The sequence below is a fragment of the Solanum lycopersicum genome, chromosome 4, assembly GCF_036512215.1.
Source record: "Solanum lycopersicum chromosome 4, SLM_r2.1".
Classification (NCBI taxonomy): Eukaryota; Viridiplantae; Streptophyta; class Magnoliopsida; order Solanales; family Solanaceae; genus Solanum; species Solanum lycopersicum.
This window is the reverse complement of record NC_090803.1, coordinates 52,123,666-52,133,390: the sequence shown is the minus strand read 5'-3', so window position 1 is coordinate 52,133,390 and position 9,725 is coordinate 52,123,666.

Here is a 9,725-nt window from a genome sequence, read left to right as displayed (position 1 = left end):
TCTTAAAATGGACAAGTAATAGGAACATATATAAAAGGAAATATGGACAAGTAAATAGGGATAGAGGGAGTACCATAAACAACATTCTATTTTAAAAATAATAATAAACGAAAATAACAATACAAAATAGAAATTATAGGGCAAAAGTGTAACGACCTGTTTAGTCGTTTTGAGCAGCAGATTTTATTTCTGGAAAAACTGGCTAAGTCGACGGATCCCACGACGGACCGTCATGGGCACGACGGACTGTCGTGGGGTCTCGTTCCAAAACACTTAGAATTCTGAAATTTGGATACTGAAATCGACTCTCTGAACTTCGTAACGGAATGGCAGAACGGACCGTCATGGGCACGACGGACCGTCACACATCTTCCACAGAAAATAACTCTCTGAACTTTGCGACGGACCTGCAGGACGGACCGTCACAGCCATGACGGACCATCACAGCCATGACGGACCGTCACAGGTTGTGTAATCCAGGCTGGGTTAGATTTCTATTAAAAGTTTTTAAGGGGCGTTTTGGACTATTCCCACTATAATTATAAAGTTAGTGGTTGAATGTTAATAATTTAATTACTTGGGGGTTAAAAGAGATAACCTTGAATTAATTAGTGGGCTACTTTTACCATCTTTGACACTTAATTATATGCTAATTAGGGTAAAAGAAAAAGGGTTTGAGTAAGAAAGATAGAAAGAATAGAGAGAAGAGGGAGAAACGATCGATAGAGAGAGGAACGAAGAAGAAAGCAAAGATTTTGAGGATTAGCTTGCTTGATCACAATTCCTCGGTGGAGGTAGGTTATGGTTTTTATGCTATTCGTAGTAAACTCTTAATAGCGAATGATATGTATTGGGTAGTGTTGTAAACCCTTCTATATACTTAATTGTATGCTTGCATGAATGTGATTATATAATTGTGATAAAATAAGCATGATGAAGCTATTGAATCCTAAATCTTGAAAAGCCCTAATCTACTTTGTTAATGATGATGCCTTGGTATAAAAGAAGGCTTGATGAATGAAAGTAGTGAGATTAGGGGATCGGGTGCCACGTTCCGGTACCAGGATAGTATATAAGGATCGGAGTGTCACGTTCCGACACCAGGATAGTATATGGATCGGGTGCCACGTTTCGGTGTCAGGATAGTATATGAGGATCGGAGTGTCACGTTCCAACACCAGGATAGTATATGGATCGGGTGCCACGTTCCGGTACCAGGATAGTATATGAGGATCGGAGTGTCACGTTCCGATACCGGATTTCAGGGTGAGCTAACGCTTCTAGCTTGGACTGGATCTTCTTCTTCATGTCTTGATGCCTTGAAGTTCCGGCATGGACTAGCTTTTTATTTATTCTAAGCTTTCTAGATACTTTTAGAATTAGTAATTTGAGGATAGATGTTCTTGTGATGATGACTTCCAGATTTTGGGGATAATGATAAGTTTTGAGTTTTAGAAGTTATTATTGAGTTTTAAGTCTTCCGCATTTTATTTTGTTTACTATGTTTGAAAATGTTGGGGTTAGATCGGTTGGTTCGCTCACATAGTAGGATAAGTGTGGGTGCCACTCGCGATCCATTTTGGGTCATGACAAACTTGGTATCAGAGCATTAGGTTCGTTGGTCTCATCACACAAGAACGAGTCTAGTAGAGTCTTAAGGAACGGTAGGGGGACGCCTTTACTTTTCTTTGAAAGGCTATAAGACTTTAGGAAAATTCCATTCTTTCTTTCTTTCGTGCTATTACTTGGATCCAATTGGTATCTAGGTGATACAAATTGGTATCTGACCATCTTCAATCTATTTCGCAGATGGTTAGAACTAGAGCAACAACTGCGCCAACACCAGTACCGGCAAGACAAGAGGCGTCTGAGCCAGCCACTGAGACTGTAGCTCGAAGAGGAATAGTGGCAAGAGGCCGTGGTAGAGGTCGTAGGAGGACATCCTCTAGAGGAAGAGGACAAACACCTGGCCCATCTAGTACTAGGGCGGTGACTCCTCCACCGGCTGAGGAAGTAATAAGAGAGGGTGAGGAAGGGGAGAATGAACAAGTACAGAATGAGGGATTTCCACCCCAACCTACCCCAGAGATGATCAATCAGGTTCTTGCTTATCTTAGCGGGTTATCTGATCAGGGCCAGACACCTCCAGTGTTTTCTGCACCAGCACCTCAGGTTCTGGAGGTACAACATGCAGCTACTGTGGCTCCCTGTATGGATGCCTCATTGGAAATAGGCACGTTTCCTCGTCTGACTACAGGGCCTATAATGACAAATGATCAGCATGAACTTTTCAGTAAGTTCTTGAAATTGAAACCTCCAGTCTTCAAGGGTGCTGAATCTGAGGATGCCTATGATTTTCTGGTTGACTGTCATGAGCTACTACACAAGATGGGTATAGTAGAACGATTTGGTGTTGAGTTTGTGACTTATCAGTTTCAAGGGAACGCCAAAATGTGGTGGCAGTCACATGTTGAGTGTCAACCAACAAAGGCACCACCTATGACTTGGGCATCATTCTCTAGCTTGTTTATGGAGAAGTATATCCCCCGGACTTTGAGGGATAGGAAAAGAGATGAGTTTTTGAGCCTAGAGCAAGGTAGGATGTCGGTTACTGCGTATGAGGCTAAGTTTCGTGCATTATCCAGGTATGCCACCCAAATTTGTTTCAGTCCACAAGAGCGGATTCACCGTTTTGTGAAGGGGTTGAGGTTAGAATTGCGGATTTCATCCTTACAGGTAGCGGCTACGGCAAAATCCTTTCAAGAAGTGGTAGACTTCGTGATAGAGGTGGAAGGAGTGAAGCCAGATGACTTCACCATGGCATCGACATCAAAAAGGTCTCGAAATGGAGGTGAGTTTAATGGTTCTTACTCTAGAGGACAGGGTTCAGGAGGTTACTCAGTCCGACCAATTCAGTCTTCACTACAGACTGTAGTTGGGGGTCCACCTCAGACCGGTCAACACTTCTCTAAGAGACCTATGCTTGAATCCAGAGAATGTTATGGATATGGGAAGACTGGACACATTAAGAGGTATTGTCCAAAACAGAGTTACAGACCTCAAATAGTCAGAGGTAGAGGTGGTCATGGAAGAGGCTGTCATTCTGGAGGGCGTGGTGGCTGAGGTAATGGTGGTCACCAAAACAGCCGGGGTGACGGACCAATGGGAACTACTGCAGCGCAACCTGGTAGAGGCAACGGGCAGACAGGTGATAGGGCCCATTGTTATGCTTTCCCTGGGAGATCTGAAGCGGAGACATCTGATGCTGTCATCATAGGTAATCTTTTGGTTTGTGATTGCATGACTTTTGTATTATTTGATCCTGGCTCCACATTTTCATATGTATCTTCCTCATTTGCTACTGGTCTTAATTTACATTGTGAATTTCTTGACATGCCTATTCGTGTTTCTACTCCGGTGGGTGAGTCTGTGATAGTTGAAAAGGTGTATAGGTCTTGTCTTGTGACTTTTGTGGGGAGCAATACTCATGTAGACTTGGTTATCTTAGAAATGGTTGACTTCGATGTAATCCTAGGTATGACTTGGCTTTCTCCAAACTTCACAATCTTAGATTGCAATGCCAAAACTGTGACATTGGCCAAGCCTGGGACAGATCCGTTAGTGTGGGAGGGTGACTACACTTCCAATCCGGTTCGTATCGTCTCCTTTCTTTGTGCTAAGAGAATGGTTAGTAAGGGTGGTTTAGCTTTCTTGGCACACCTCCGGGATGATACTACCCAAGTACCTTCAATTGAGTCGGTTTCGATAGTCTGCGAATTTTTAGATGTGTTTCCTGCAGACCTTCCTGGTATGCCACCGGATAGAGATATTGACTTCTGCATCGATCTTGAACCGGGTACTCGCCCCATTTTTATACCCCCTTATAGAATGGCTCCCGCTGAGTTAAGGGAGTTAAAGGCTCAACTTCAAGAGTTGTTGAGCAAAGACTTCATTAGACCAAGTGCATCCCCTTGGGGTGCTCCTGTTTTGTTTGTGAAGAAGAAGGATGGAAGCTTTCGGATGTGCATAGACTACAGACAACTGAATAAGGTAACGTTTAAGAACAAGTATCCTCTTCCTCGCATTGATGATTTGTTTGATCAGTTATAAGGTGTTTGTACCTGCTAAAAAATCGACTTGAGATCTGGTTATCATCAATTGAAAATACGGGCAGCAGATGTGCCCAAGACTGCTTTTCGGACCAGGTATGGGCATTATGAGTTCTTAGTAATGTCTTTTGGGCTTACGAATGCCCCTGCTGCTTTCATGATCTTGATGAATGGGATTTTTATGCCATATCTGGATCTCTTTGTGATCGTATTTATTGATGACATATTGGTATACTCAAAGAGCAAGAAGGAACATGATGAGCACTTGAGAATTGTATTGGAAATGTTGAGGGAGAAAAAGCTTTATGACAAATTCTCCAAGTGTGAGTTTTGGCTAAATGCAGTGTCCTTCTTGGGGCATGTGGTTTCTAAGGATGGGGTGATGGTGGATCCTTCTAAGATTGAGACAGTGAAGAATTGGGTAAGACCTACTAATGTGTCAGAAATAAGGAGCTTTGTTGGTTTAGCTAGCTATTACCGTCGATTTGTCAAGGGATTCTTTTCCATTGCTTCCCAATTGACGAACTTGACTAAGCAGAATGTTCCATTTGTATGGTCGGACGAATGTGAGGAAAGCTTTTAGAAACTCAAGACCTTGTTGACTACTGCACCAATCCTTACCCTGCCAGTGGAAGGTAAGAATTTCATTGTCTATTGTGATGCATCCTATTCGGGTTTGGGTGCAGTGCTAATGCAAGAGAAGAACGTAATTGCTTATGCTTCAAGGCAATTAAAGGTGCATGAACGTAACTATCCGACCCACGATTTGGAATTGGCCGCAGTTGTGTTTGCATTAAAGTAATGGAGACATTATCTATATGGGGTCAAGTGTGAAGTCTATACGGATCATCGTAGCCTACAATATGTCTTTACTCAGAGGGATTTGAATTTGAGACAGAGGAGGTGGATGGAACTACTGAAGGATTATGATGTTACCATCTTGTATCACCGAGGAAAGGCTAATGTTGTGGCAGACGCCTTAAGTAGAAAAGCAGGGAGCATGGGCAGTTTAGCCCACTTACAAGTTCCTAGATGCCCATTGGCTAGAGAGGTTCAGACTCTGGCTAATGACTTTATGAGGTTAGAAGTAAATGAGAAGGGAGGATTTTTGGCCAGTGTGGAGGCGAGATCTTCTTTTCTTGACAAGATCAAGGGAAAACAGTTTGATGATGAGAAACTAAGCCGAATTCGGGATATGGTGTTGCGAGGAGAGGCTAAAGAAGCAATAATGGATGAGGAAGGTGTTTTGAGGATTAAGGGAACGGTATGTGTACCCTGCGTTGATGATTTGATCAACACTATTCTGACAGAAGCTCATAGTTCAAGGTACTCTATACATCCTGGTGCAACCAAGATGTATCATGACCTAAAGCAACATTTTTGGTGGAGTAGAATGAAGCGTGACATTGTTGATTTTATTGCCAAATGTCCAAATTGTCAGCAAGTAAAATATGAACACCAGAGGCCCGGAGGAACACTTCAGAGAATGCCCATTCCTGAATGGAAGTGGGAAAGGATTGCAATGGACTTCGTGGTTGGTCTTCCAAAGACAATGAGTAAGTATGACTCCATTTGGGTAATCGTTGATAGGTTAACTAAGTCTGCTTACTTCATTCCGGTCAAGGTGACCTAAAATGCAGAGAAGTTAGCCAAAATCTATATCTCTGAAATCGTTCGATTGCATGGAGTTCCACTTTCCATTATATCAGATAGAGGTGTGCAGTTTACTTCAAAGTTTTGGAAAACATTGCATGCTGAATTAGTACTAGATTGGATCTTAGTACTGCATTTCACCCTCAGACCGATGGTCAGTCTGAGCGAACGATTCAGGTTTTGGAGGATATGCTTCGTGCATGTGTAATAGAGTTTGGTGGTCATTGGGATAACTTCTTACCCTTAGCAGAGTTCTCATACAACAATAACTATCACTCAAGTATTGATATGGCCCCATTAGAGGCATTGTATGGGAGAAGATGTAGGTCTCCCATTGGGTGGTTTGATGCATTTGAAGTTAGACCTTGGGGTACTGATCTTTTGAGGGAATCGTTAGATAAAGTGAAATGCATTCAAGAAAAGCTTTTAGCGGCTCAAAGTAGGCAGAAAGAATATGCAGATCGAAAGGTTAGAGACATGGAGTTTATGTAGGGCGAGCAAGTTTTGCTGAAGGTTTTACCCATGAAAGGGGTGATGCGGTTTGGAAAAAGAGGTAAGCTAAGCCCAAGGTATATTGGACCATTTGAAGTACTTAAGCGAGTAGGGGGAGGTGGCTTATGAATTAGCCTTGCCCCCAGGACTGTCAGGAGTGCATCCGGTATTTCATGTGTCTATGTTGAAAAGATACCATGGGAATGGAAACTACATCATTCGTTGGGATTCGGTTCTTCTTGATGAGAATTTGACTTATGAGGAGGAGCCTGTTGCCATTCTAGATAGAGAAATTCACAAGTTGAGATCAAGGGAGATTGCATCCATCAAAGTTCAATGGAAGAATCGACCAGTTGAAGAGTCCACTTGGGAGAAGGAGGCTGATATGCGAGAAAGATACCCACACCTGTTTACAGATTCAGGTACTCCTTTTCGCCCTTGTTTTTCTTCTTGTGATCGTTCGGGGACGAACGATGGGTAAATTGGTATATATTGTAACGACCTGTTTAGTCGTTTTGAGCAGCAGATTTTATTTCTGGAAAAACTGGCTAAGTCAACGGATCCCACGATGAACCGTCGTGGGGGTCTCGTTCCAAAACACTTAGAATTCTGAAATTTGGGTACTGAAATCGACTCTCTGAACTTCGTAACGGAATGGCAGGACGGATCGTCGTGGGCACGGCGGACTGTCACACATCTTCCACAGAAAATAACTCTCTGAACTTTGCGACGGACCTGCAGGACGGACCGTCACAGCCATGACGAACCGTCACAGGTTGCGTAACCCAGGCTGGGTCGGATTTCTATTAAAAGTTTTTAAGGGGCGTTTTGGACTATTCTTGCTATAATTATAAAGTTAGTGGTTGAATGTTAATAATTCAATTACTTGGGGGTTAAAAGAGATAACCTTGAATTAATTAGTGGGCTACTTTTACCATCTTTGACACTTAATTATATGCTAATTAGGGTAAAAGAAAAAGGGTTTGAATAAGAAAGATAGAAAGAATAGAGAGAAGAGGGAGAAACGATCGAGAGAGAGGAACGAAGAAGAAAGCAAAGATTTTGAGGATTAGCTTGCTTGATCACAATTCTTCGGTGGAGGTAGGTTGTGGTTTTTATGCTATTCGTAGTAAACTCTTAATAGCGAATTATATGTATTGGGTAGTGTTGTAAACCGATCTATATGCTTAATTGTATGCTTGCATGAATGTGATTATATAATTGTGATAAAATAAGCATGATGAAGCTATTGAATCCTAAATCTTGAAAAGCCCTAATCTACTTTGTTAATGATGATGCCTTGGTATAAAAGAAGGCTTCATGAACGAAAGTAGTGAGATTAGGGGATCGGGTGCCACGTTCCGGTACCAGGATAGTATATGAGGATCGGAGTGTCACGTTCTGACACCAGGATAGTATATGGATCGGGTGCCACGTTCCGGTACCAGGATAGTATATGAGGATCGGAGTGTCACGTTCCGACACCAGGATAGTATATGGATCGGGTGCCACGTTCCGATACCAGGATAGTATATGAGGATCGGAGTGTCACGTTCCGACACCAGGATAGAATATGGATCGGGTGTCACGTTCCGGCACCAGGATTAGTAAAGAGAATGAATCTTGAAATATGTTAATATACTCAATTTAATGAACCTAATTCCCAAATGAGTATGATGGGGAGGCGTGAGTCCTCATTGATGTGCTTGGTGTTGTGACCAAGGGTTATGGTAATTGTAAATGCCACATGTTGAGTATTGTAGTTGATTTTATGATATTATCTGATATATATACTGTTTTCTATTTTGAGTTGGCCGATGATATCTACTCAGTACCTGTGTTTTGTACTGACCCCTACTTGTATGTTTCTTCCTTTGTTATTTGTGGAGTACAGCAAACGTACCATCGTCTTCAACTCAATCGCAACTCTAGCCAGTCTTCATTACACCGGATTTCAGGGTGAGCTAACGCTTCTAGCTTGGACTGGATCTTCTTCTTCATGTCTTGATGCCTTGAAGTTCCGGCATGGACTAGCTTTTTATTTATTCTAAGCTTTCTAGATACTTTTAGAATTAGTAATTTGAGGATAGATGTTCTTGTGATGATGACTTCCAGATTTTGGGGATAATGATAAGTTTTGAGTTTTAGAAGTTATTATTGAGTTTTAAGTCTTCCGCATTTTATTCTGTTTACTATGTTTGAAAATGTTAGGGTTAGATCGGTTGGTTCGCTCACATAGTAGGATAAGTGTGGGTGCCACTCGCGACCCGTTTTGGGTCGTGACAAAAAGTATTCATTACCCCCCTGAACTTGAAACTTTTTATTCAGAGTACACCTAAACTTTATTTCATTTTAATTACCCCCTGAACTTGCTTCTTCATCCAACACATACACCTTTTCTGACCGATCACTACGACCATGTCTACACGCGCACGACACCTAGATAAATATTTTGCCATCTAGATAAATATGTTTTCATCTAGATTATTAAAACTTCGGGACTAACCTTCACAATTCACATCGTTTAAAGCTTCTCAAAGAAGCTTCTCCGTTTTGTTTTAAACCTCTTTGCTTTTCTCTAAACCTCTCATGAGTAGATTTGGCAAGTGTAATCGATGAAGTAACGAGTATATTTGTGCCAGTTGCTGTTCTGGAGTAAAGACTTGCTAGATTTCGTGAAGTGTTTGGTCGATTGGTCAATTTTCTTTGGATCTCGTCTGAAATTGTTAAAAAGTTAGTGATTATCCACTCGATTTCGTGAAGGCTTGATGTATTGTTTTCTATTTACTTTACTTTTTCACTCATATTTTGCCCTATTTTTCGTTTAAGGTTTCGTCATAGTTTGCGATTGAGTTTCCGATAAGGGGTTTAATTGTTTTCAACTAGAATTTTCACTTAATGAATGTATTATTATGACGTTTTTTTACCTTATTCATGCATGAGCATTAAGGTTTCTAATAATCAGTTTAAAAAATTAAGGCTTTTTAGTAAAATTAGAGTTCTAAGGTGGGGTATTTTATAATTTGTTTAAGTATATTGTGTGGGATGTGTATTGTATGTTGATGAGTAATACGTCTACTATACTAAGTACCAAGTGTTGCTTCTGTTTTGGTGTTATTGTCTATGCTTCAATTTTGTTGCTTGCATTATACAATATACTGATTGTTATTGAGGTTATAGGTTGACACTATGACTAATAAGTACCTCAATTCAAGGTTGATATTTGGAGGTATCTTGGTGAGTAAAGTAGGTCCAGTATATGTTGGGGGTAGGACTAAATATGTAGAGAATGTGGATGAAGATCATTTATCAATTCTTGAACTTGCAGATTATGCTAAGTCTTTTGGGAGTTAGGAAAACATATGCAGCTCCATCTCTAGGGGGTGATTTGGTGGAATTGAAAAATGACATGGACATTTGTGGCATGACATTATTTATGCATGATGGGGACACAATAGATATTTATGTGTG